A 23,610-nucleotide genomic window follows, 5' to 3' on the forward strand; every position below is an offset into this window, starting at 1 on the left:
ACCCCCGTCCCCTGGCTGTGTTTTTGCTGATCCCCACTTGATGGTTAGAAAGGACAAGGATTAGCTCTATAAACCAGCGGTATGTATGGGGTTTGCTTCTTGCCTACAGAGTTCTCTGCAAGCCACTCTCTGTCTGCCTGCATGCTGTGTCCCTGACTAGACTTTCTCGTAACAATTCTGCTCCAATTCTAATATGTGGATTTTTTCTGCACACCACCAAGCAATCCTCTGACCCAGATGGGTGTTCTATAATTCAACTCAATTGATACTACTTACCTGGAGATGGCATTATCTCCCACAGGTTAAGGGCTCAGTCCCATATGACCACTTCTAACTACAGATGCCAATTGCAACTCTAAGTTGTTACCTGTGATTCTGACCAACTGGCTATAAAAATGAGTTTCCCAAGACCCTGTCCCTTGGGTTTGATTAATTTGCTAGATGGCTCACAGAACTCAGAGAAACATTTTATTTACTAGATTATGGGTTTAACATTAATATATATATATAACTCAGGTACAGCCAGGTACAAGAGCTGCATAGGGCAAATTCTGTGCGAAAGGGTGTGGAGCTTCCATGCCCTCTCCAGGCAAGCCACTCTCCCTGAATCTCTACATGTTCACTAGCCTGAAAGCTCTCCAAAGCCTGTCCTTTTGGAGTTTTATGGAGGCTACAATTAAGCATTGTTGATTAAATCATTGGCTGTTGGTGATTGATTTCAATCTCCAGCCTCTTTCCCCTCCCTAGAGGTCTGGGGGTGGGACTGAAAATTTCAAGCCTCGAATCACATGGCTGGCTCCACTGAAAACCAGTTTCCATTCTTAGGTACTTTCCAAAAGTCTCCTCATTAACATAATCTAAGACAATTTTATTGCTCTCATCACAGGAAATGATAAGGGTTTTTAAAGCTCTGTGCCAGGACAGGGACAAAGACCAAATATACATTTATTACCTATGTTTGGCTTGCCTCGCCCTGTGAGTCCCATTCCATCCATACTCTTAGAATTATCCTCATCTCTTGTTTATATCACTGGTTTGAGTTCCTTTTCCAATGTTGTACTTGTGAATTATACAAACTTCTCAGATCTAATGGAGGAAGCATTTCTTCTAATACTGACCATTATCCTCTGACTTGCACTGTGATTCATGCTTGACCATCATACCTTGCTTTTTTCATACTCTAAGAAAACCCATGAGGACTAGCCTAAACTCTTACCTTGGCCAAGTCCTTAATGAATGACATTCTCACCATCTGTACCCTCTCTTCACCAATTACAGCTAGATAGAATCCAAGTATGTTCATTTGAGGTGACAATTAACACAACTTCTTTAAATCAAGTCAAAGTCACAGATAGGGTTTTTATGAACACGGGCTATGGAGTTGGGGTACTGGCTTTGAATTCTAGCTAAGCTATGAACTGGCTGCATTACCTTCTGAAAAGTACAATGTTTTTCTGCCTTTTCTCCACTGCAAAATGGGTCATAATATTTACCTCACAGGGTAGTTGGATCAAAAAAAGACATATAAAGCACTTAAAACAGTACTTGGCACATAGTAAATATTCCCTAAAATTATTATTTAGAGTTGCAAAGGGAAATAAATTGGTAATTGTTTATAAAACCTGGCATATACATTGGGAGGGCTGGCCCAAGAAAAATAGAAAATAAAACTGTAAATACTAAAAATCTAGATGTAAGAATAGAATCCATCCAGGTTAAGGCTGAACTGTTAATTAATTTTGTGCCATAATTTTTCTTAAATTTCTTCTTATCTAAAACAGGGATAATATCACTGCGGATGGCAGGCTGAACATGTAAAAGGGCATCAGTTATCCTTGACTTCTGGAAAGGAAAAAATGTGGGAGTCCAACAAATTAAGCAGATTATTTTCCTCTTTGGGATCTACCTCTACCCTGTTTTACTTTCATTGTCAACTCAGAGTTTTGGACTTGATGATGACCCCTTATAAAGTTCTGTGATTATTTATTTCTAAACATTCAACAATGTCAAATTTCTGTGCTGATGGCACTGAATAATTCAAATGTGAAACAGTTGCTTCCTTAAAGGACCTCATTTATCCCTTAAAAATTCATGACACAGACACATACGAATCTTAATAGCAGCATATGACAATAAAATACAACCATATATGAATTTGTTACACGGACAACAAATGGATCATATCATGACATGGAAAGACTTCCTGTAGGACATGGAAATTAGATCAAGGCACCAAAGCCATCAGTTTAGGTTGTTTGTTTTCCCAAAAGCGCAGAGCCGGTCTGAAATGCTGATTGCATAGGAACATGACTGCCAACTCCAGCCAGCTACAGATTCCTGTCATTAGTAATAAATGACCATGGCAGTCTTGGAAATGAATAGCTTCCAGAGTTAGAAGATGGCTCTATTCCAGACTATGTTTGTTTACGTGCAGCAATTAGAGCCCAGCTGCTGTAGGAGGACTGTTAGTCCCAGCTGGACTTTAGGAAATGTGGCCTCTCATTAAAGAGACTGCCCTCAAGAAATTGGATTTATGTGAACTGAAAGAGATGGACTTTGCAAAGATGCATTGAAAACGCAGCAAAATCTTAACCGCCACCTCCCCCCCGCCCCCCCGCCAGGATCAACCTGACATCCCAACCATGACAGTCTGAGTTGTAGCAGAATTCATTCATTAAACAAATGAAGACCTGCACTGGGACAGCCACAGATTAAAAAAAGAAAATGTGCCTGACTCAATACACCCATCATGAACTTACATTCGGGTTGTAGACCCAAACCTCTCATTTCAAGGAGTTTTAATTCCAGGACCTCGATTCAATAATTCAAAGAGTATGAGGTCATGGGAGTAAGGGGAAAGAGAAAGATGGTAAAAATGGAAAGAGGGAGCCATAGCTGGAAACTGGCAGGAGGTCATCCGGGAAGTAAAATGAAACTTCGAAGTTGCATTTCTGCCTCAGAGTGGGTGGTTTTGTCACGGAGAGTGTGGCAGGATACGTTTATACTGTCAATGTTGTTTTTACCCTACTTCTCCATATTAACTCCTCTTTACAACAGTTTCAGGTTCTGCCATTGCTTTACCTGTGGGGATGTGGAGTGAATCTGTAGTCCAGGGAATTTTTCATAGGGTAGGAAACAGGATCAGTTCAGAAGACATTCTCTCCCAATGTTTTATTTCTCAGAAAGACTCACATTCAGTGGGAAGATTATCCTAAGTGTCCTGGACAGAGGCCTTTTTGAGAGGCCTGTTGGTCCTCTAAATTAACGGCCTCATGAATTCACTTCTTTGGCCTCAAGAGCCAGTTGATTTGATGATCACTAAAATTGGATTTGAGAAGAGACGGATGACTTCTGAGGAGAACTAAAGATAAAGGACCCCAAATGAGTGACTGGTGAAGCACTGCTCCCTAATGCCTCTGGCACTGTCCTGTGGAAGAAGAAGGCACCTGGAAGCACCTGGAAGCACCTGGGTGCTTGGAGTAAAGCAAATCTTAGACATCACCAAAAAGTGTCGAACCCATTTCAAGGCACAGAAGAGTGGTGATTCAAGACTTTAGGGTCCACAGGAGCAGAGCCAATGGCCATGTCCACAAATACCAGAATGACAAAAAGGCTCATGACGAGATGGGCCTCCCTGGAACATTGACTCTGCCTACAAACACGGAACCTTGGCGCAATGCTTGGCAAGTACGTGGGGCACAAATCTCAAATGACCTAATGTAAAATTTCCCACCGAATTCAGTATGTCAGGTTTGGAAACTAAATTGATTAAATTGATCTAAGAAAATAAATAAAAGCTATGTTTCTTGCAAACTGAATGCATGAACTTGGAATTATATCCACTACTGACAGTGATGAAGAAACTGAGAGGAAAGGGATCCATTTCCTTTGAGTCAAGATCCAGATATTAAATGACATCCAAATGACATATTTTCCTGACAGCTGAAACTACACATAAATTTGTCTCTCTAAAAAAGAAAATTAAATTCATTCCAACAAGTAGCTATTTTCATTTAACAGCATCTCTCAGTCTTTAGAAATGAAGAAAATGCATCACTTTATTAACAGCATTGTTGGCACCTTCTTGGTGATACTGAACTGGCTCATGGGCTTTATAATCACACAGACCCAGAAGCAAGTGGGCTCACGCGGCCTTCCTGGACTGCCTGACAACTTCCAGAGTATCTCATTCATGCGACAGGATCGGACCCACTGTATTGGATTACATTTAGCAGGCTCCAAGACAACCTTTAAAATTCCGTTTTTTTTTTGTTTGTTTTGTTTTTTTCTGACCATGTGACTTATTAAGGTGCCCCAACAGTAGAAGTGCATCAGTTGCATATATGATCCAAAGGAGATAACATTGCAAATAAGAGTGCTGGGCTATCTGGCTTTATCACATTCAATGTGCCTTTGGAAGTTAAAAACAAGATTATCCTATAAACGCTTAGCAAGCCAAGGTTAATCCTCATCTTCCTGAGGAAACATAAAAGGACATTCTTAACACTGGATATTCGCTCACGGTTTTGTGTGTTATTATTTCAAAAGGTGAATTTGGTGCTTTAATGGTGAAACTCACAACATCACTATTCTGGATGATGTTCCACTAACTGTAACAACAGGCATTTTTCTTCTATAAAATGTCTGCATTTTTCTTTTTTTATTTATCAAATCCATTGAAGATTCTGAATAGTGCTGCCTCAGCTTTGAGGAACTGGAAATTTCAAACCATGGCTTATGGCAATAAATCTCAAACAAAGATAATATTAATGGTATTGTAGAGTATGTTGCCAGGTGGATATCTTTGTCTTGCACAATAGTAAGACAGCCTGTTCTGCTTCCCAAAAGCCTAAGTGTCTTTGTGATCCCATGTGAAGGAAAAAATATGGGGCAGTCTATCTGAAAGACAAGGCTGATGCTAAATGAAGAACTTGTTTCTTATCTGTATGCCATCCTGATACCAATTATCGTGTCAGAATTGGAGGAGACTCGGGCTGAGGAAGACCTCTCATATGATTTGTAGACCTGGTAGAAATTCACAGCTAATTTATTAAATCATAAAATATATTGGTCTAATTTTGATTAGATATTTCTGGTTCATTGATATAAAGACCTTGCATTTCTCAAGTTGGCATGGTTAAAAAGATCTCACTAATTTTAAACTAAACTTCCAGAAATATCTGATAAAATGATTTAATCTGTTGTCTATCTATCTAAAAAAATTAACGAGATCTTAATAGAATCTTTTAAAATTAAACTATCAAAATGCTGTTTTAAATGTATCCAGGATTTAATTTATAGATGTGACTGCATGATGACAGGGGACAGTTAATGTCTTTGAAAAAAGAGTTTATTATCATTCCCAAGAGGAGGGAGAACACCACACCATGCAGAGCCAGCAGAAGAAGCACCAGAGTTTGCCAGAAGACAGATGGAGTGAGGAAAAGGCATGGCTAAGAGCCATTATTACTATAGTGGTGGGAAATTGTTAGGTGGGGACATCTCTTATTAGGCAAAGAAAAAAAAAACAGATGTGAAGGTTTGTGGTAAGAGTTTTTTAAATGATTTTTGTGCACCTATGAAAACACAGAGATAGTATATTCTGGTCGTTAGTTTGGCCCATTCTTCCAAGATGCCAGATTATCCATTACAGAGTATCAAGAATGATTTTACAATGCAGATGAACATTAATCAACTTACATGTCTTTCCTAGGTATTTACCAATAGTCTTTCAACTATTTAAAATTATGTTTATAAAATATTCTTACCAACTTTCCTATAGATGCTTTGGAAAAACTTAGAAATTATCTTCAAAACCTTGTTTTTTTCAACTACAGTAACTAAATCACTTATACTTCATTTTCTTTTCTTCTCAAATACATGAGGAAATAATATTTTTCTTTCTCACATTAGTATTCTTTCATTTTTTCTAATCTGGTTATTAATCGTCCTAGCATTTTGAATGACGTAACCTTATTTTACAGCAGTAAATTATATATTTTGGTAAAAAGCAATTTATTTTTCAAAAACATTTCATTCCATACTAACCGCAAACTATTCAGCAACACTTAAAACACTGCTGTGTTGCTGCTGTTAAGGATGGGAATAAGTTCTGGTTAAATGTGAACTTACATTGCTATTTGTTGCTGCTTTGCATACCTAGTGTGTGTGTGTGTGTGTGTGTGTGTGTATGAATTGCTATTTGTTGCTGCTTTGCATACCTAGTATGTGTGTGAGTGTATGTGTGTGAATGTGTGTGGGTGTGAGTGTGTGTGCATGTGTGTGTGCGCGTAAAGGGTTCAATTAGTATTCTACGATAATTTGCTCATCACGCAGAAACAGAACCTAAGCAGAGGGCTTGACATTCAGAATCAATATGGTGCTGAACATTTAAGTGTCACAGTAAATACCAAAGGCCCAAAGTCATTCATGTGCCAGGCAAAGTCTAACTGGCAATGCAACAAGAATGACCAATTTGTTTCCAAATTCCTCCCACCAGATCTTTTGCCCTTACTCACATCCAGATGCTAAAATATCACCAGGACAACAAATACAGAGGCCCACATTGGCTCAGTTCACTTGAACTCCCCAGGGGGACAGTGACTCACATCAAATCACAAAGGATTTAGACTCAAGCTGTCGGCCTATGGATCTGATACTCTTTGGCCAAATACACTGGCTTTTCCTCTTTAAATTTATGTTTTATTTTGATGTGCTAAAAATAAGACTTTGAAAATAAATGATGGTAAAACTAATTGAACATGACAAAAAAAAACCAAGCAGTTCCTAAACAAAATCCATAGTATGACCAAGTTAAATGCAAATGTGAGCTATAACTTCTTCAGGCTGAGCAGACATTTCCAAAACCACCTTATAATTTGACCAGATACTCCAGGTAATGAGAAGAAAGGCAGTGTTCTGGAAAGAGCAGGGGATTAAAATATGAAGACATGAAGTCCTCTCACCCTCATCATTTTCTTTTTTATCTTTAATATGTCTACTTAACTTCACTAAACCTCAGTTTCCTTCTTTGTCAAGAAGACATGGATATGTCTTGCCTACCTTGTAGTGATCAAATGAGATAATTAAAAGGTGCATGCAAATGTAACACATTAGCATTATGTCTCTCTACAAGCTTGTTTGTTTTAAAGTTTGGTTTTACACTATCTAAACACTTTTTTAAAACAATACAGTTGAGTTTAGCCAAACAGCTGGTTGTCAATTGAAGAACAGCTACTTGTGTCAACCATGTAATATTTTAAGTAGATGATCTATAGAAATATTATTTTTAAACACTTCATTTATGACCAGTCTTTCAGTAGTATTGTTAAATAGATAATCTCTTATATGTAGGCTTGAATTCTCAAAGCACTGCCTCAAAATTTAAGTACCAAAAAGAATCATGAACATAACCAGGTGACAGACATGTCAGAAAGAGGTTTGGCAGTCCCAGGAGATCAAGGCATCTGAATCCAGGCACTTTCCATCCCAGCCCCTGAATCAATAAAAGCTCCTTCAGTGGTGTTGGAGGGCTATGGATGTGGGCAGTGAAGAAAATCATTAGTAGTATCCATTGATGCAAGTTTGTATCCATTATGTATAAATCCATGTGTAAGAATGAAAAAATATAGAAATAGTCCCTTGTTAAAAACTATCTATGAAACAAAATTACTCATTGTAAAAATTCCCCAGGGCTTTCTCAACATGGTCCTCAGCCTGGGCCTATCTGCAATGGTATATTCTTTCTCACTATAGGTACTGGGTTAAATAGTGTCTCCCCAAAATCGCATCCAACCAGAGCCTGAGAATATGACCTTATTTGGACATAGGATTCTTACAGAGGTACTATGTTAAGATGAGGTCATGCTGGATTAGGGTGGGTGGTCTTACAAGGAGAGGAATTTTGAAACAGAAACATAGGAAAGGAGGGCATGTGGAGACAGAAGCAGAGACTTGAGTTATTCATTTACAAGCCAAGGAATGCCACAGATTGCTAGCAAACACTAGCAGCTAGGAAGAGGAAAGAATTCTTTCCTAGATTCTTCAGAGGAGCATGGCCTTGCCAACAACTTGATTTCAGACTTCTAGGCCTCCAGAGCTATAAAAATAATGTTTTTTCTGTTATTTCAAGCTACCAAGTTTGTGAAATTTTTTTATAACAGACCTGGGAAACAAATATACTAAGAGAATTAAGACCTGCCATTCTCTTTTAGAGCAAATGTCATTTAGATAGCCAGGGAAATTGACTCAACAGATATCAATCTAGTATAAGATATGAGTGAGTGCCAAAAGAATTAGGAAAAGATAGAGAGATCAGTGGAAAAGGAAATTATAGAATTGAATACTTGATTAAAGCTAATTTCTTAGGGTTAATTATATAACAATCTAACTCCCTTTACCGAGAAAGTCCTGAAGAAATGTCACTTGAACACTGACAATATTAATATTCTCTTCAGTGATTCTGCTCACTGTAGCAGTCAGTATCGCTAACCCTGCCTCATTTCCCATCATCTTTGTTTTCCCTAACTTCCACACAGCAGGATCCATCAGTTTTCTAGGAGCCCACCCTCAGGCCACAGCCCTATCTGACCAGTTGGAAGGCAGGGTCAGCTCAATTTTTTGCTGAAATTTATAAAGTAGAAGGGTTGAGAAGTCTAACAAGCCAGGCATTACAGTAATACTTTTATATATATAATCATTCATTTATTCATTCATCACTCATACATGTCCTGCCTATCTTTACTAAGCATTTAGGTGCCTGGCATTACACCAAATTTTTGGTATTCCAAGTTGGACAAAAGTAATGGTCCCTGCCCTGTTTTCCACTTAAATTCATATTTGCCTGATTCTGAGATTACACCTTGGTTTACCTGCTGAGTTCCTGTGTTTCCTCTAAGCCTCACCTGACCAGGGAAAACTCCTGTCAGAATATCAAGCCCCCTACAACACCTTGACCAACCAGGCCCACTTGTATTTGTCCAGTTCCCTGGACTGGGCTTAATACCTTATGATAGCTGAGGATTCTTGGCTAGTATCTATCGGCTTTCTTTTCCTAGAGCTAGATGCTCCTCCTAAATCATTAATTCCATCTGCCAAGCCAGCATTGAATATTTATTTACAAGTTACTGTGTGTCAGAAACCATTCTAAAGATATGGTGTTAAATATGATAGATACTGTTTCTCCTATCATGGAGCTTAGATTCTACATTAATAGACTGAGCAAAAGAAAATTTAAGAAAAGTACAAAAGAAAAATCCAAGCAGTATATGGATAAATAAAACAACTACCAGGACTAAGACATTCTATTATAAAAACAAACAAATAAAACAAACCAAAACAAAAACAAAACAAAAAGAAACAAAACAAGGAGATGAAAAGACACTAAAAGAGGTGGTTGGGGAATAGGGAAAGGCCTTATTAAGGAGATGTCATTTAAATTGATATCAAAAGTAACTAATTCTGCAATTATAGGTAGAAGCATACAAAGCGAGGCAAACACAAAGTTCCTGAGGAACTGCATAGCATGTTGCATTTCAAAGACTGAAAAAAGACACATGGTTAGGGTATAGTTGATGAATGAAAAAAGTGACTATAGTAGCCTCCTATTACTGCTGTCACAAATTACCACAGACATTGTGGCCTAAAATAACATAAATTACATTTCTGGAGGTCAAAAGTCTGAAATGCGTCTCACTAGGCTAAAATCAAAGTGTCATTAGACCCGTTTTCCTTGTAGAGCCTCTAGGGGAGAATTTATTCCTTGCTTTTTTCCCAGCATCTAAAGGCTACCTGTATTCCTCGGTCTGTGATCCCCGTCTAGCAATCATGTCATTGCAACCTCTGCTTTCATCATCACATCCCCTTCTCTGATTCTGATCTTCCTGCCTCTCTATTATAAGGACCTGTGTGATTACATTGAGCCTGCCCAGATAATCCTAATCTCTCCATCTCAAGAGCCTTAACTTAATTACATCTACAAAGATCTCTTTTCCATGTAAGGTAACATATTAACCTATTTTGGGGGATTAGGACATAGACATTTTGGAGAGGGGAGGGCATTAGTCTACCTACCATAGTTACATAAATCAATATTTGAGAGATGGGAGAGTCCAGAGCATTCAGAGAATATAGGTCATGGTAAGTAATTTAGACATTTTTTAAATGAGAATAGAAAGCTATGGAACATTTTAAGAAAGTGTTGTTTTCCAACTTACATTTTTAAAAAGATCACCTATACCACTATGTAGAAAAAAGGATACAAGACGGGAGGAGGCTAATTAGAATCAGGGAGAAAAGATGCTATCCTTGTAAATTGGATAAGAGATGGTAGATGTCCAGACTAACATGGTAGCAGTAGAGATGAGGAGCCAAAGGAAAATCCAGTCATACCAACTGCACTAGATGGTAGAATACGTGATGAGCGAAGGAAAGAGCAAGCATTAAGGCAATGGAATTTAAAGCAAAAATAATTGAAGGGGACTACATTAAACTAAAAAGTGTCTGCACAGCAAAAGAAACCATGAACCCAACAAAAAGGCAACTAAGTGAATGGGAAAAGATATTTGCAAATAACACCTCCAATAAGGGGTTAATATTCAAAATATATAAAGAACTCATACAACTCAACAACAAAAACAAAAAATAACAATTCAATTAAAAAATGGGCAGGGGACCTGAACAGATACTTCTCCCAAGAAGACATAGAAATGGCCAACAGACATATAAAAAGATGCTCAACTTCACTAGCTATTAGGGAACTACAAATCAAAACTACAATGAGATACCACCTCATTCCTGTAAGAATGGCTATTATCAACAAGACAAGTAAAGCAAGTATTGGAGAGGTTGTGGGAGAAAACTTCATATACTGCTGGTCGAAATATAAATTGGTACAGGAAGTACAGAAAACAGTAAAAAAAGTTCCTCAAACGATTAAGAATAGAGTTACCATATGACCTAGCAATCCCTCTTCTGGGTACCTACCTGAAAATTTCAAACAATTTATCCATAAAGATATATGTAACCCTATGTTCATTGCAACATTATTCACAATGGCCAAGACATGGAAACAACCAAAGTGTGCTTTAATAGATGACTTAATAAAGATATGGTACATGTATGCAATAGAATACTTCTCAGCCATAAGAAGAGATGAAATACTGCCTTTTGCAACAACATGGATGGATCTCAAGAATATCATGCTAAAAGAAATAAGTCAGACAGGAAAAGTCAAGAACCATATGATTTCACTCATATGTGACATATAAAACCAAATGCAACAAACAAACAAGACAGACAAGCAAAAACTCATAGACACAGACAACAGTTCAGTAGTTACCAGAAGGTAAGGGGGGTTGGAGAGCGGGTAGAAAAGGGTAAAGGGGGTCAAATATATGGTGATGGAAGGAGATTTGACTTTGGGTGGTGAACACACAATGCAATATACAGATGATGTATTATAGAACTGTTCACTTGGAGCCTTATATATTTTTATTAACCAATGTCACCCAATAAATTTAATAAAACTTTGAAAGAAGAATTAAGGATATCTCAGGTTTTCGGAAAATTACTTTATGATGGTGCTATTTACTGAGGCGAAAAAGACTAAGGGAGAAGTTAGGGAGGGATTTAGAATTCTATTTGGGTATGTTCCATTTCAGTTGTCGATGAGAAAGCCTAGGAGAGATATCATATCATTAGCTTCATGTGTGATTTTGGAAGTCAGAGGAGGAGATGGAGTGAAGAAATAAATCTGGAAGTCATCCAAATAAAGATAACTTTCTAACTGATTGTGATTCAGAGTGTCACCTAGAAAGAAAATACAAGTGGGGAGAGAGAGGAGAGAGAGAGGAAAAAAAAAGAGAGGAGAGGGAGAGAGAAGGGGTGGGAGGAAAGAAGAAGGAAGGAGGAAGCGTTCTCACCATATATGATTCCTTGAGCCCCTAGACACCAATTATTAGCCTCTAACCTTTTCAGACTCAGATGTAATTTCTACACTTGGTCTCTTCTATGACTGATTCTTCTAGTCCTCCCAAATTACATTCTCACCCTGTGGGGATGTTAAACAAGGCAACTCTTACTCATTTAAACTCAAATTGTAGCTTTTATTTACGTGGTCTCTACCATCACTGCCAATAATTCCTACTCTTTATTAAATGTGAAAATTTTTATGTTCCTCAGCTCGTGACTTCCAAATGAAGCTACCTCCCATCTAATGGTCACCGATTAAAATACTAATCCCTTTCTAGGAGAAAAACCTCAGGCTTCCAGATAGTCCTAGGATTACAAGATCTTTTAGAAAATGAAAAACTTATCAGGCATAGAAGCCAATAAAGTCAGAAGAGAGTTTTGAGAAACTCAGTTTAATGGCCTTTACCTCACATGTGAGGAAACCGAGGCCTCAAAATATATTCAATGTTTTATAGACAGATGCAGAGCAAGAACTAAAACTCAGGCAGCAAAAACATTCATATGACAAGGATGTTTTCTACTAAACCATTTCTAGAAAGACAGAAATAGCAATCTGATACCAACACGTTCTCATCTCCATACAGACAATGATAAGAAAGGTTATGGAATCTCAGTGCTTTTTCTGTACTTTGTGAGATTAAAAAAGAAATCCTGGAGATGACTAAACTCTCATATCTCTTTATGTGAAGAAAGAAATCAGGGATAATTGCACTGCCCTAGCTGGAAGAAAAAGCCATGGACTGTCTCCATCATGTTATGCTAATGAACAATGTGAAGTCAGCAACTCTAGAGACGTAAATCCTTCTCTTCTAGAGAAGGGCAAAACTAAGCCTCCATGCATTTTTAGAAAGTGGACCAGAAAGACACTAAATCAATTTCCATTACCAATTCAATCTCAGACCCTCTTTCTAGCAGCTCCCAATGATCATCAATTTCAAAGGTATTATTTTGGCTATACTAAGAACTTAACTAAGACCAATAACTAATTTCATAAGTCACCAAACTGTTGACAAAAGATAATCACTTTCAGTCAATCTTAACCAGGGGACAGATTCAAACCAAAGACATAAAGATGAAAGTCCTCTACTCAGTCTCCATTATGCGGCTTTGAGGTAGTTAATTTATGTTTAATGCAATTGTATATTTGAAAGCTGAAAAGATGCGAGTGGTAATTAATCTTCAAGGATGCATTTAGCTGTGACTTTTCCTGAAAGCTTTTCTCTCAGCCCACTTTGGAAAGTGGCATTCACACCTTTCTCCACATTAAATAGGTGTTACTGTGTGTCCAGGGATTAGCCAAGCACAGCATGTTTTTGTAGAACTCACTGGAGCAGCAAAGTAAAATTCAATTCAAGTTGCAGGTACATGATAATATTAGATTTTTGGTGATTGATTTTTTTCTTACTGTACTGAGAAGGGTTTCTGTGGTAGGTGACAGAGATTTTATTTTTTATATCATTCAGTATTTTCCAAATCTTTTATTTACAAGCTTTCTCTAAGATAATAAATATATCCATTATTATAAATACATTGAAACTTTTTGACAAGAGTAGTCTACTATCAACAGATTTTCTTTTTAACTACCTGTGGATAAATACTGATGTTCTTGGTAGAAAACGGCGTAATATGTTGTCAAAGGGTGTGAAGCTCTTTCTTTACACAACACAGAGACATTCACAGAATAGTTCTAGCTGGAGAAGAGGTCAGAATTCTCTCATTTTGCAAAAGAGAGAACCGAAGCCTAGAGTGCTCACATGACTTGTCTGTGCTCGTACAGCTTGGTCTCTAAACCAACTCCTCTAATTAGAGTCTAGGGTATTTTTGACTTTACTGTATTTTCTTATCCACCTCACATCCTGTTGAAATATGGCAGATGATAAATTAACAAATCATATAATATGAAAATACATAATTATAGAAGAGACAATTACTTTTTTCTCTCTGCATTTTCTGTTTGTATATTAACTATTCATTGCTCCTGCCAAATGCAATGCTTTCTCCAAGGAGGCTGTTTGGTTATTGAGTATCAGCCAGGTGCTTAGATAGTACTTGGGGTAATTTGAGAGTGGGCTCCAACATGAAGAAACACGATTCCTGTCAGAAGAAGCTTAGGATCAAATTGGGAATGATAATAATGTTGATAATAAAATCAGTACTGGGACAGTAATTTAAAGTTGGGAAGAGGAAGATAACTGTGTCAGAGGATGTTTTCAGTAAGAACTAAGACTGAAAATTGTTTTTGAAAGTAGGATTCAGATAGATGAAGAAAACTAAACATCAAAAACTAAAAAGAAAGAAAGGAAGAAAGGAAGAAAGGAAGAAAGGAAGAAAGGAAGAAAGGAAGAAAGGAAGAAGAAAGGAAGAAAGGAAGAAAGGAAGAAAGGAAGAAAGGAAGAAAGGAGGAAGGAAGGAAGGAAGGAAGGAAGGAAGGAAGGAAGGAAGGAAGGAAGAAAGAAAGAATAAAAAGAAAAGGAATGAAGCTAGAATCTGCAGTTATAATGTGACAGTGGTCCAAACAATCTAGAGGCCTTTCGTGTTTTGAGAGGAAGCGTAGAAGACGTCTTAGCCCAGTGTTCTTGGTTCCAGCTATTTGTTCAGGGCCACATTTTTCACTCAGATGCAACATTTGAAAATTGTTTCAATAATATAATTTATATTTATCACTTTGCTTTTTGCTGTTTATTTTTCCTTTCAAGAAAAATTTCACTTTTCATACCTGAAATTTCAAATTGTATTTATTCATATGCTATAATACAGAAACTAGAGTGGGCACTAGAATATAATGTTGAATAAGATGAACATGACCCTAGCTTTTTACAGTCTATAGGAAGGCAAGTATTTGGGAACAACTGCAATGAAGTATGACAATATCTACGTATGGTAAAAACAGGACAGAATGATATCGTAACATATGGTATGGGCATCTACCCAAGCTCAAGTATCCCAGAAAAGCTTCCCAGAGGAAGGGAGAGTTGGTTTGATATCTACAAGATGGGTAGGAGGTAGCTAAAACAGAAGAGCTAACATGGAAAGTTGGGCAAAATATTCCAGGCAGAGGGATCAGTGTATACAATGGTCACACATAAGAAAGAACATGGGAACATCCAAGTATTAAGTAAAGAATGGAAAGTGGGGAAATAGTTGACAGATGAGGCTGGAGGGATATAGGTAGAAGGCAATCATGAGGCAACCTGAAAACAGAGATATGAAATTATATTTTCTCCTTGGATAAAAAATTAAGTTATTTTGAATAGGTTTTTCAGGTCGGCTTTCTTGCTAGGCTCGTACCAACCATATTACTGGAACCCATAAAAAGATGGTATTTTCTTTTTCTTTCTTTTTCCTTTTTTCTTTTTTTAAAAATTTTATCTATCTATCTATCTATCTATCTATCTATCTATCTATCTATCTATCTATCTATCGGTAAGGGTTGTGGAAGAATAGTGAGTCATAAGCTCAGAGGTAGTGATTAGCAGCAACATTGATTAATGAAATCCAGTAAGTTTCAGCTGTACACTTGAATAGTAAGGCACATATATGTTTACACTGTGTTTTAAATGGATCAATGTTCTGTAGAGCTTTAAATATGAAAATAATTGGTCGAATCTTTATCTTACAGGCAATGAGGGAGATTCATTAAATATTTGTCAAAAGCAATGTGATATGAAAATGTGTTCTATGCAAATATTCTGTAGCAATGCTAAAAAACACTAGAGAAAGCACAGAAAGGTAGAAAGTTTACAAGGCAGATGAAATATCTATTAGATAAATAGCAATTGACACAATATAAATTAAGTACACTTTTGAGGCACTTGCCTCTTAAAGATTCTTCTTTAATCTCATAGTCACGTATGAGATTCACCTATGAGATTCTTCTCAAATTCCAGTTATAGCTGCTGCAAAATGGTGATTTTTGATCATTTAGGTTAGCTTTAGTCTTATGATTTTGACTTTCTCAAAACTGGCTAGTAATTTTCGAGAACAATTGGTACAAAATCCATACCTTGATATTGTATCAAAAAAAGCAAATATGTAGACATGATTATAATTTTGAAATACCATCCTTACAGGAAATTAACAATCATGATATATAAGCAGAAAAATTTAAAGAACATCTGTTAGAATACAAAACTATATCCCAAGTCAATATTAATCATCTTAATTAATTTGGCTCTGTTCTCTCTCTGCCAAATGAAAGCCTGGTCCCAGCTCCATGAGAAACGGCACAAGTTTACTTCACTCACTTTCCTTACTCTGAGTGTTCCTTGAAAATGTAAGACCATAGTCATCAACATCCCGGGTAGAGGATGCTAGCTACTCCGGGCACATTGAAGACAAGCAGCCCGGCTTGTTCTGTTCTAAGTCCTCTTTTTATTTAAGGCCCGTGATTTTCACAGGTAAAATTCTAGTAGCTTGACACTCTTGTAGATATTTTTACTCACTTCACAGTCCAACTAAAGAAGCTCTCCAGAACTGTTCACCCCTTTCTTAGTCTTTCCAACTGAACAAACTATGTGTCACGTATCAAAAGCTGATACTTCACTTGGAATGCAATTTGGATAAAGCTGAGACTTATGTGGTTACACCTTTCTTAAATCAAGACACACAATCCAACAAATAATGCCATTTCGAAATAGCTCAATGGTTTTGCTTCTATTTCCTAATAAGCGTAAAGATGATTTAAATATAAAATCTACGACAGCACTTACTAAAATTCCTTCTTTGCAGTCTGCAACTGGTATCCCAAAAACTCTCTTTAAACCTCCTGAGGGTGGAGGGTGGGGGTGGAATGAAATGCTAAAGAAAACAAAGCCCAAAACTAAATAAAAGTCTTCCTCTTCACTCAGCTTGCTAAATTTTCTCATTTCTAGTTCTGCATTATATGGGTCAAGCCTTTTCTTGAATCTTATTTTTCCTTCTAGCTTTTCCCCTCAAACTCACTCCCTTTTTCTGAAAATTCATTTCAAAAGATTCATTCTGGCACAGAATACTCTCCTCAGAAAGATGAGTGGGGTAAGAAAGGCATGTTGGCAACATTTGGAGAAAATGACATGGAAAGAAGGGGTAGCTAGTAAAGTAGAGACCCAGCATTATTTTCAAGGAGGGAACGCTGTGAACACTTACATGGCAAACAAAATGTCATTCAAAATCGTATCTATTTCCACTCTATCTTTCACCTTTCACTTCTTCCCTTCACCCTCCACTCTCTCTCTGATTCCTGCCTGCTTGTTTTCATCATTGCCCTGCCCCCAAATCATGACTCCACACTAGAATCACACTTAAACCATTCATTCTCCTAGATATTTATCCTCCTCAGCATGGTCTTTATCTCTCTCCCTTTCCTAGCCTCAGCATCTCCACTTGCTTGGTGATGATCTCCAACCACAGCCCTTGGTCATATTATTCTCCTAACTCTTCTTTCTAACTGACTGTGACCCTAACCATTTTTTTCATATACATGCTCGGACTTTTCATTTAATCAGAACAGCAGTCTGACAACTCCCGACCTGCAAACTTGGACTTTAAGATATGAAATAATTTGCTTGCAATCTCAAGGTATGCTGAAAAAACAATACAACATGGCAAGCCCATTTTTAAAGAATCGAACAATAATTTAGTAATATGGTACATAAAAGTCCATGTATTTGTTTTTGTTGTTAGTGGCATCCCTGACATATAGTCTTCCTTCAAAGGATGCAAAAGTACTTCATAGCATTTTGGCCTAACATTTATTTGACAGAAACTTCTGTTTTTAAGTCATTGCCATGTTCTCCGCAGATACATAATGTTTACCATCTCTGTGCTTTGTATTTTGTTTCAGGATCGAAATCTCCATATTTAAGACATCTCTAGACAGAAGGTGTGTGTGATTGGAGGAGGAATGAACAAAAAACACTGTTCTACTTTCACGGTCCAATAGCAACATGGAGTTGTAGAGACTGCAAGAGGTACGCTCAAGAATCACTTCCCAAACTCGACGGCCTGGGATGCTTTTTTGTTTATTCGGATAAAACTATTATTGATCAACTTCTCTAAACACAGCAGTAAATTTTTTTTTGTTTTAATATTGGGAAACCTGACCACAGACCTCATGAAGGACACAATCTACACCCTATTAAAGGTAGAGTGCACTCTCGGTGGAGTCAATTAGAAGAGGAGGGATTGAGTAGGGAGGGGTCTTACCTTTAAGTGATAGGGCTTAATTTACTATTAAGGAGACCAGAAAAGAATTTCCAGGGATTGGGTGGCCCCAAAGCACCACAATGGGGATGTCCAAGATTCAATTATAGATTTTTGTTGCTGTAAACACCCTACATTATCCCTAATATTTTGTACAGACATTTCGTAGAGTGGCTTTGGTGGACAGTCACATCAAGATATTGAGTTCAATGTCAGGTCAGCATGGAGCATAGGAAAGAGATTCAATAGATGATTAAATAAAGAAAATGTGGTACATATATACAATGGAATATTACTCAGCCATAAGATGAAATGTGACAACATGGATGGATCTTGAAATTATCATGTTAAGTGAAATAAGTTACACAGAAAAAGTTGAGAACTGCATGATTTCATTTATATGTGGGATATGAAACTGAAAGGAATAAATAAACAAGACAAACAAACAGAGACTCATGAACACGAACAACAGTTTACTGACCAGAGGGAAGAAGGTAAGGGGGAGAGGTAGACGAGGGTAAAGGAGGTCAAACATATGGTGACAGAAGAAAATTTAATTTTGGGTGATGAACACAAAATGCAATATACATATGACATATTCCTGAACTGTACACTTGAAACCTATGTGATTTTATTAACCAATGTCATTCCAACAAATTTAACTTGAGAAAAAGAGATTCACCATGGGCAGGAAGCTATAATGTAGGCCAAGTCTGGATGGAGAGAAGACTTGAGGTCAGAAATGCTTAGGCAATTGCAAGTCCTTGAGATTTTACCAGTCTTAAAAAGGATATGAGACATCCCATAGAATGTGGGGGTGAACTGGGCTGGTTGTTTTTCACCCTCATTGGGTATGGTGACCTCTCCTGATATCGAAATTATATTCTATTTTGTGGTGTCTATTCCTAATTATGTTTTAGGCAAAAAGATGTATAAATTGTCACAGATGCTATTCTCTTATTTTTGTTTATATTTATTTGAATTCATCCATTATTGTTTTAAAATATGTCTGTATCATTTGTTTAAATAGTTCTTCTGGGTATTAATAACTCAACTATTCTCTCATTAATTTTATTTTTGTCTGCCCTTCCTTTCTCAACCATATCTCTCACCTAAGACTTATGGCTTTCCTGAAGTCCCAATTGAAGATAAAAATATACAATCAACCACTTATTTGCAGACATCATTCTGCTCACTGGAATTGAGGTTTGCAAATGTTCCTTGTTTCTCATAATTTAACTGAAACAAAGTACTTTTTAAAGTTCTTTTATATTTCGAGAACGTCTTAGTTCATTCTGCATGTGCACATTATAAAATGACCTAACTATTAGAGGCAGTGTTCCCAGGGCACAACATTGTTTCATCAAAACTGTGAGCCTGAGCAACCTTTTAAAGAAATAGATCACACCTTCCCTGAGAGAACCTGATGCTCGATTGGACATCATGTGGATCATAGAAACATAGGCCAATATACCTGGAAGAAAACTGAAAGGTCATGTAATTCAATCTTTCAGATGAAGGAACTGAGTGGTTAAGATACTTGCCTAAAGCTACGCAGTTACATAATGGAAAAGTCTAGATCAGAAACTAAGTCCTCTGATATACACCAAAGCAGACATGCAGAAATCAGTAGAGCCTCTGTAGTTCTTTTGGGGGACTATTTCTCTTTTCCATAATCCCATGATAAAGCAAGCATTTTGGAGGACGTTTACTCTAGTCAAATTCCAATAAAGAGACATGGTATATTTTTAAAAGTAGACAACAGAGTTTCAAAAATAGGAGTATTATTTGAATTTGTTTACAGCTTCCCATAATTACTTTAAAGGGGATAGCACCATTTGGAAAAATAAATTATTTTATGTTCAATAAAAGGTAGTCACATAAACTTACAGCAAACAGTTCATAAGACAGTGAACACTCAAACCACATTCTTTAGACCATCTTTTTAAATGGGCCCAAGAGAAGTGAATGTCATTAGCATCTCAAGCAGCAACATGACACGGCATCGTTTTTAGATATTTTACATTCATAAGATGCTAACCTATAAGATGCCGATGTAAAATCAAGTAACTATTAAGTCCCAAGCTAGAAGATCTTGTTCTACACACCAGTTCCTGATACAAAGCCCTACAATGAGAAGAATGTGATAATGGAAAATGCAAAGATATAATGAGACTGACCCTAATGTACTCTTGCGAGCACATCAATAATGCATCCAGGTTATTCCAAAGAAGAGAATAAATTCTATAAACATTTTTTTTTAAAAAAGGAAGTTTGTTTGAATATACTATTTCTTTAAGACCAAGAGTTGAAAGATCCAATATTTCAATCTTACTATATAATTTTATTTGTACCAGTTACTATTTTTCCTATCAGACCAGTTTCTCTGTAACCTGTGTGAACTTTACCTCGGTGCTTAGCTTAGTTAAGAACTGTCCTTGGTGCTTGCCTCAGACCTGGAACTCAGCTTTCTGGGTTGAGCCAGACTGCAGTTTTCTTATAACGAGGAGTCTATTTTTCATGAACCAGGTACTTCTCTGCCCACTTTTGGCACCCTGCTGCCATCTCCTCATGGACCTGCAAAAAAATGTGCCAATTCTAAGAAAATGTGCCAATTCTCCCTTTCCCTTCTCTCTTCTGCTATGCTTCCCCCAGTCGCACTCTCACAACTCTTCTCAAGTCCAGTTTTTCTGGCACACCTCCCTACTTAGATATACATCCACACTTAAATGACTGTCGTGAGGGGAAGTGGTTTGATAAGGTGGGAAAAACGCAGAGCCGGGTGGAGAAAATCTGGTGTTTAGTTATGGTGCTAATACTAATGTGCCATGTGACCTTAACCAAGTCACGTAAAAATCTCAAAAACCTGATTTCCAATTTATAAAATTGAGGTAATGACGTTGTCTCTATCTTACCACACAGAGTAGTTATAAGGCTCATGTGAGATGATACCGTGAAACAACTCTGGAAAGAAAATGCAATTATTCATATTTGCAAAGTACATCATGTTTTGGTCAAAATGGTCAATAATTACTAGGACCTTTCTTGGAGTCTTTAATCCCTAATCCTTTGAGATGAAAGATAAAGTTTTAATACGATTTTAGATAAAACTATGTCTTCATTTAGTAAATTAATCAACACTAAAAAAGAGCTATGTTTCACTAAGGGTTATGAAGGTTAGGGTCACTAGGAAACATAACAACAAGAAAGTAAGAGGCGACAAGGCATTAAACACTGCTTTTCCAGGAACAGGATATTTTATCTATCAAGACAATACCCACTGTGTCAGTGTTGGGAGAGGTAGTTTTTTATACCGAATAAAAAATTATTTTTACAAGTTTAGGTTTGAAAGAGAGGTACCAAAAACAATCTTCTCATGACACTATAAAGATATCCATGAAGGGAACAAGAAAAGAAGAAAAAAAAGGAAGGGAGGAAAAATAAAGAAAAAAGGAAAGAAGGAGGAAGGTAAGACAGAAGAAAGGGAGGGAGGGAGCAAGGGAAAGTAGAAGAAGAAGGGAGAAAGAAGAAAGAGAGCAAAGTAGTGAATGAGAGAGGGAGGGAAAGAAAGAAGCAATGCATTAATAAGCTGAGTTGCTGGAGTCACTCAACTTTTCTGGGCTAGATTTCTTTAACTGACAAATAAGTGGACTTGTGCTAGAGGACTGCTAAGATCTTTTGAAAATCTACAGGAAATTCTGCAAATGCAATTTTCTTTTTGAACTCCACTGGGCCATGAGCTACTTGGTTCGTCTAAGCAAAACTAGAAAAGCACTATTACAAAGCATCACTCTTTAATATATTTGTGACAAAGAGAAAAAGAGGGTTAAGGATACTTCTGCCACACAGTGTTATACACCGAAGAGTTTTTCACCTTATTAAAAATTATAAAGTCTTTCAGCACAGGGCTAATGTGTTGAATGCAGCACTTGAAGCTGACTGTTAACCATTAAACTAAATAGAACACCATTTCATGCCTGACTTCCTTCAGTTATATGAAGATTGCGTGTCATGTTAGAAAAGGTAGTGGGGAAGGAAGGAAATAAAGAATTTCTCTTTGTGATGGGTGACAGTCTTCTCTGATTTAAAAGTCTTTTTAAAAGAGCACCAATTTCCTACTCATGGGAGCAGAACACTTTTGCAGATGGCATTGCCTACTTGAATGATAGCACAATTGTTTGTCTTCTTCACAATAAAAAAGATAGGAATAAAATGAGCTGGTAACACAGAGCTTCACAGATAATAAATACAGTGATAATTCACTGGTCTTGGGAAGAGAGCAATTAAATGAACAACGCTTTATATTTCACAAAACCATGCTGGCCCAAGGCAAAACTGAAAATCAGATTGGCCAAAAATTCCTTCTGTCACTCAAAGGCTTCTCTTTTAACCTTTCCTTCCACATTTTTCCTTCTCCTTTACCATGTTCCATTTCTCTCCATTTCTTAGGATCCAGTGATATCTTACCCCGGTTTCTTCTATCTTGTAGCTCATAACTAATTCATATTGAAGTGTAAAGAACTTACCCTGTGGTCTCACCTGAAATTATTTGATTGTGAAATAGAATACTAGCAGGAGCAATGGTTAACCCAAATGTAGCATGACACAATAAAAGCACATAGAACTTAAATTCAGAATTCTGCCTTAGCTTATTTTTTTTTTTTAAAGGCGAGGCAACCCTTGGTTAACCTCACAGATTGCAAGGACCTTGTCAGCTTATAATTTCTTATTTTTATTTTTTATTTTTTATGGCTACAGCTCCTGGTCTTCCTAGGTGGTCTCCCATCCAAGTACTAACCAGGCCCAACCCTGCTTAGCTTGTGAGATTAGACGGGATCGGGCTTGTTCAGGGTAGTATGGCCGTAGAGTTGTAGACTGCCTTAGCTTTGTGGACAAATTTCTGCTTGGCCCTGGGCAACATCTCTCCTCTGAACCGTAGTTTTTCACATGAAAAATGACCTACCAACTGTTTATGAATTAAAAAGCAGTAATTAAGGTAGATTTTCAGGCCTTGATAGAAAATACAAGAAGACCTGGAAAAACTCAAGCAAGTCTAATGAATTGAGACAGGTCCCCATATTTTCTCACAGAGAAGGCAGACTTGATTGGAAGCAAATTTAAGTATCGTAATTTACTTACAAATGTAAGACAGTTATTTTTCTAATATCTACTTAAAGACGTTCCAGGATATAGCAAAATGACTACTTGGTTGGTACACAGGCCACCTTTATCCCCCTTAGGCAAGACAGTGTATCACTGCTGAAATTGGCAAAGTACCCATTGTCCTTTTGTTTAGTCCTGGCAGTGTTAGTAAATCACTGATAGCATAACTCCTACCAAGCTTGCATGCACTTGATAAAGTAATGGAACAATATAGTGGGCCCACTGTTATAAATAAAAATAAAAAAAAAATGATAAGTTGACTTTGCAAGTCCATTTAAATAAGGCCAATGTATTCTT

General features: G+C 37.1%; 1 pseudogene; it reads right to left on the reverse strand.

The window, feature by feature from the left end:
* Nucleotides 1–22,899: 22,899 nt before the first annotated feature.
* On the reverse strand, nucleotides 22,900–23,018 carry LOC112469336 (annotated as a pseudogene).
* Between the last annotated feature and the right edge of the window lie 592 nt (nucleotides 23,019–23,610).

This window comes from Pteropus alecto, unplaced genomic scaffold (assembly GCF_000325575.1).
Source record: "Pteropus alecto unplaced genomic scaffold, ASM32557v1 scaffold146, whole genome shotgun sequence".
NCBI classification, from domain to species: domain Eukaryota; kingdom Metazoa; phylum Chordata; class Mammalia; order Chiroptera; family Pteropodidae; genus Pteropus; species Pteropus alecto.